The 6,000-nt window shown below is 40.0% G+C and overlaps 1 protein-coding gene across 2 annotated transcripts in view; it reads right to left on the reverse strand.

The window, feature by feature from the left end:
- LOC117412252 (rho guanine nucleotide exchange factor 9) overlaps nucleotides 1-452 on the reverse strand; it is a 74,164-nt gene extending 73,712 nt beyond the window's left edge. For both annotated transcript variants that reach the window (XM_058989498.1, XM_058989497.1), the window contains exon 1: nucleotides 80-452. The gene's annotated coding sequence lies outside the window, so the exon portion shown is untranslated. The remainder of the gene's footprint in view (nucleotides 1-79) is intronic.
- Nucleotides 453-6,000: the final 5,548 nt, after the last annotated feature.

The following is a 6,000-nucleotide window of genomic DNA, read 5'->3' on the forward strand; positions in this document are numbered from 1 at the left end:
TTATATATTTATATATAATGTGCACATTATCCTTAAAATTACATGTCAGTAAAACCCCAAAAAGCATGCCAAACCTTACCTGAATGTTTCTCCAGTGTCTGGACTTCAGTGTTCTTTTACAGTATATTTTATCACAGTAGGTTAGTCCTGCGAGGGGAGCTGCAATAACATTCATTCCATTGCTGTCTATCTCTGTACCATGCCAGCAAGACAACCATGCCACCAGATAATGTTTGTAAATATAATCCTCTTTTATTATGAATGGTATCTCCGCTCCTACAGATTCTCTGTTAACCACAAACAGCAGCTGAGGTGAGGTTTACCTCCTCAATCAGTATGAAGAACTCCCCTCCTTAAAAGTTTCAAGGCAGTTTATGTTGAATCCCAATCCAGCCGGTAAAACTACCTTTCCCAGCCTTTGAAACGCCCCCAAGAAAAGCTTGGAACAATCCCTGCAAAGTTTGAGAGCAGACTGTGGTAAATGCAAAGTTCAGCCCAGCATGCAGTGCGTGACACACACGCACACACACACACACACACACACATACACTCTCAATCACACTCAGCATAGTTCAAGCTCCAGTTAACTCAGACTGCTAATCTCTGTGCCTTTGACCTCACTCACACAGGACTAGCTAGCCCATGCAGCTCAAAGCAGTCGTCGATTTAATTGCTATTTTCCCAAAGGCACTGGCAGCAGCTCACCAATGGTATTGCTGTTTGATATCTTTTTAATATTCATTCAAGTAATCCTATGATGCAAAACAAGCAACTAATTTTAACCTCTATGGTGAATTGTTTTCTTTTTTTTTCTTTTTTGGTATAAACAATCAATGAATCCGAGTGAAACTAAAGAAAGTTCTAAATCCGGAATTAAATTTTATGGCAATGCTACAGATAGACTTTATAATACAGTACTTTATAATGCAGTAATATTGATTACATTAAAGTAAATTCAATTAAATTGTCTGGTAGAGAAAAAAAGGCATTTAAAAATGCAGAAACAACCAGATCCAGTTTCTTTAGTTTTATTCATATTTTTTTTTAACGTACTTCACATCATATTCTCAATACGTCTATGGAAGTATTTCTTTAAGAGCTGCATCGCAGCATTCAAAGAGGTTCTCTCAGCACTGCTACGGAACACTTTATTCTCTGATTGCAAGTGATAAATATTGATTTGTCCCACAGGAGACGGGACTGTCCATTAGCCTCCATTGTCTTGGTCCATCTCTGACTCTTATACCTATTCCTGCATTTGTATTATTACCTCCCTGCTGCCTTCAAGTGCTTCTGAAGGAGCACATCCTAAATGCCAAAGAGACGAAGACATGTCTCTGGTATACTCCTACAAAAAAGTGGCTGAAGCAATCCAAGGTGCTGTAAAATGCTCAAATAAGCCTTTTACCTCCCAATCTAAAATCGAGTGACCTGGAATGTTTGGATAAAGTCAGAACTGTATCAGAATACAAAAGTATTTAATATTTTCAGATTGGTGCTTTCCTTGTTTCACAGAGCTCTGATCGTGGACGTTCTTGTAGTTTCCTCTCCCCTTTCAAAGTAATCTGATTGTATCATGGGAAGTGACTATTTGTGCATTATCTAAACCCTGCTGTTTGATGTTTAATGCCGTTCAACTCAGCAGTCAAAATAGGAAAAGAGCAAGGCAATTGGAGGAATTCAGTAACCTAAACAGACCCTTTTTTGGTGGAGCTCAGAAAGAAAGACAAGAGATGTTTTTTTGGGGGGGAGGGGGGGAGTCTAAATTTAAACGTTTCCTTTCCTTCCTGTCTGTGAGACTATGTGAAGACACTGCGTTGATTATTTAGAAGGTATGGCAAAGAAAAGGAAGGCAAATGGACTGCTTGTTTATGGATAGAACCGAAAATACTGCATGCATTCCTTATCATGAGGAATCTCCCAACACTTCAGAACATGTTCATTCATGGAGGGTTTATAGGTACTGTTTAGATATCAGCGAGAACTCCCCTGCAAAGGAATTCAAAATGTAAAGAAATATACTATATGTTGCGTTACTAAACAAAACAAAAAAAATGTGAAGACCAAAACAGAATAGGTTATCACCTCAATGTTTATGTTTTTGTCATGGTTCAAACTACCATGATATTTAAGAAGCCCACATGTATACTCAGCCCACTTCTTCCTTCTCAAGGGGGTCCAGAACTCATTTCACAGAGTCGTCCCTGTTCGTCCGCCCCGGTGCAACCAGATGGAAGAGACTGGGTGACACTTTATTCCATTGCCAACCCACGCTGTCACCGCTTTCTACTCATCAATTGAGTTGTTTTTTACTTGTGTGTAAAAGAAAGAACATGACCTGCTTTTTAAATGGTTGCTCTGTTCAGCCCACTGAATAGTCATCGTCAGCTCTTTATTATCACAGCAGTTCATTCTTCACACATCGCAGATCCTTGCACACACCTTTCCCTTGCACCTTCCTGGTGTCAGCAGCTTGTCAGTTTAGATTTTAGACATTTAGACTTTAGAGCAGTTTATTGTATCCCATACTTCTGTGAGCATGCTTTTTAACAGATGGGGGTATTGCCATGAAATAATTTTCGAAAGACGCTGACCTTTACAGTTCAGCATGTGAGTTAGGTGGTGTTGTATTTGACTTTACTGTGGGCCATGCTTTCTTTGTACTCACAGTTACTCCAAGCTCATCTGCTTCAATGCGCAATGTCCACAATGCTGGTGCCTCCTCTATTATTTATATTCACTGGGGCCAGCTGATGTAATGGCATAATCAAATGCAAAGCACTTCTTGGACTTGGTTATATACCAGTATTGGGAGAGACACCCCCTATCTTCAGCGTCTGATATTCTCAATACCGCATGTTAAATAATATTAATACCAAATTTCATGACAATTGAGTGAGCTGTGGTCTATGCACATACCAGGGGATAATAAGGGCATTGGTTACTCCATACAGAGAGTCTTATTTTGAATAACTTATGATGATTGGAAGATGGTTCTGCCTTCAGTGGGTTATTATTGGTTTATCTGCTCAGCAACATGACATATTGTATTCATCCACTTTCAAATAAGATTTTTACAAAGATCATGGACGTTTTCTAGGCATTAGAGATTCAAGTACACCTTTTAAAGAACAGTAGGGTTACGGAAGCCACTGTCTTGGTCACGTTTCTTTCAGTAAACGTTAGCTTACCGGCTGGGGAAAGGTGTTTCCTTGGAAACGAGTGTACAAAGAATATATCCACACAAAATAAACGTAGCTGGACATGTATTGCTTTTCTACAGCTGTGAGTGTGCATACCAATGCTGTTCAGGTCCTGAAACCCCATGACCAATCCAGTCATTCGTGTGGTATTGCCGCTCTTATGGAAGCAACAACCCCAGGAGAGGTACTTGGGTACTGTTGCACTAGCAATAATAAAATGCAAAGAATGCAAAGACTGGCCTGTGTCTGACCCACTGACACTTTGACCCCAGCTGAGCTCCTGAACATTGGTGTGAAATGAAATACTCAACATAGTTAACGTAACGGATTGAACAGCAAGCCCATGTGCCAGCAGACGAGAAACAGATGAAGAGATGTTTCAAGTTGTGTTACCTAGCGACGGGGAGTCCCGCCCCTATGTATATTTGTGCGCTCTTTATTATGATTTATTGTATTATTATGGTTTGTTGTATTATATATGATGGTGGGAAGCCTGGAATGTTATATTTGCTGTGCTAATAATAGAGAGAGGGAGCGTGAAGAGAGAGAGAGAGAGAGAGAGAGAGAGAGAGAGAGAGAGAGAGAGAGAGAGAGACTGGAAATGCGATTGCTCTCCTACAAACCCTATTTGCCTACTCACCTTCCTGAAGGGCACTCGTTTTCATTCGTTTTGTGTTCTGTTGTAATGTTTGTTTACTTTGGCCAACGTGCCCTTTTTTGTTTTGTGTTTATTTAAAGTGTATTATTGTTTAATAAATAGTGAGGGCCGCAGCGTTTCATATTTACCCCGCAGTGGCCCTGTGTGTTGCCTTTACTTCCTGGTCTGATGTCACCCACTACAGCCAACCTGACACATACCTCAACTCCAGCAGATCACCTTTTATGATCTATATGGAAACGCCTTAGTATTAGAACGGCCAATGTTTTGGCCAGCATTTTATCCTAATCTCTGGGAAAGGGGCCAAGGTAAGCACGGGGAAGTCTTGTCTGGCTTATCAATTTTAGGACAGGACACGTACTACAGGGAGATGGGTATGTTTCTAGAACGATGGTGACTCAATAGGCAGCAAGGTGGTTGGATGGTTGAGAACATGCCATGTACACAGTATGCACAGTATCAGCGATGATCAACAAACAGGAAAAGAAACTGCTGTAAACAGAATCCAAGCAAGGCGGCCTCAGTTCAGTCCGCAGACAGCTTCCGGCCAGAGAGGAAACGGCACATTTTTTAGGAATTCTAATTAAGAGAAGTGTTCTCAATGCGAGTCTCTGCAGAATCAGCAAACGTGGTGTGTGTGTGTGCGTGTGTGTGTGTGTGTGTGTGTGTGTGTGTGTGTGTGTGTGTGTGTGTGTGTGTGTGTGTGACACAATTAAACTAAACAACTAAATCCCTAAAAATATTGTGGTTTCTTTAACTCTACTGGCAGTCTGTTTTGTCAACTCCAATCCTGACACATCTCTGACAGCCTAGGTTTTTGTTTTAACCAGTTCCTTTTTTTTAAACTGTTATGAGTACTTGTACAGTAACTAAAGCAATACGCTGTTGAGAGAAAATGTAATTAAGAAACTTTCTAATGATTTTATAACATGACTTTACACCAGGAATGTTTCATTAAAAATGTTACTGTAATACACTGGTTATTCCTTGTTAACAGTCAGGAAAGAATGTAATAATGTAGATGTTGTGTGTGTGTGAGGATTCATTGAAATGAAACAGATGTGACATCTGGTGATGAGTGAATTCTCTCTCATTTTTTAGATCTTTAAAGTTTAAACGCATTGATACAGCAGCAGTGCCCTAGTCGGTGCATCTGCCAGTCTGCATTCTCTTTATGAATACGTCCCACTGCACCCGAACAAGATGTGTTTTATTACAGGTTTATTTTGTAAGAAAAGTTCAGTAGAGTACAGTACAGTATGTTTAACAGTGGACTAGAGATTCCAGTGCCATTGCTTCAAAGGCAATCCAACAGCCTGAAGGCTTATCTCACTGCTTACTGTAATCTATTGATGTTTATCCTGCGTTTTAGTTTGGCCTATTGGGTTTAACTTTATCTCGGTTTGTAGCAGCTGCCAGAATGCATCTGGAGGAGTTTTTAGGTCAGCTTTACTATTAATGATCAGGACTGTTGTCTACAGTATATATTGTCTGCACAACAACATCAGAAATATATTTTACACTTAGACCTCTTATTTCTTTATGCTTTGGAGGTGAGCATGGTTTGGTTAGGCACAGGTATATTTTTCAATGGGGTGTATTTTCATACTGTTTTTTGAAAGGAGAAAAACACAGGGTTAATTTCATAATTAGAAGCAAGTTACTACTGTAGTGATACTATTCAAAGGCTCATAAACACTCCATTTTCTCATTTAGTAAGCACTGACATGGTGCTGATTAGATCTACACCTTGAAAATCGTCCCCAGTTCCTTTTTCCTTAGTGTGTTATTGTATTTCAACAGCTTTGCTTCAAAGCTCAAAATTATATCTGAATGGCTTTTGAACGGTCCTTTAGATTTTCAGTTCTGTGTTTCTTTTTTAATATTTTCCTTCCCTCCTCTCGGATGTATTTGCTACTGCTTTGCAGCAGACAGCAAGGTGTGCCCAAGCCTTTATTCGAAATAAACCACGCCCCTTTGTTTCCTTGTTCTAAAGCTTCATGGTTTCCACGGTGACCATGGGCTTCCCTGATTTGAACCAGGAAGTATCTCTCACCCTATTGTTGTGCCGAGTCATTTTACTGGGAGTTCTGTCTTCTGGCTTGTCTGTGTGATGGGATTATAATTGAAGAGATTAAT

The sequence above is a fragment of the Acipenser ruthenus genome, chromosome 16, assembly GCF_902713425.1.
Source record: "Acipenser ruthenus chromosome 16, fAciRut3.2 maternal haplotype, whole genome shotgun sequence".
In the NCBI taxonomy this organism is placed as follows: Eukaryota; Metazoa; Chordata; class Actinopteri; order Acipenseriformes; family Acipenseridae; genus Acipenser; species Acipenser ruthenus.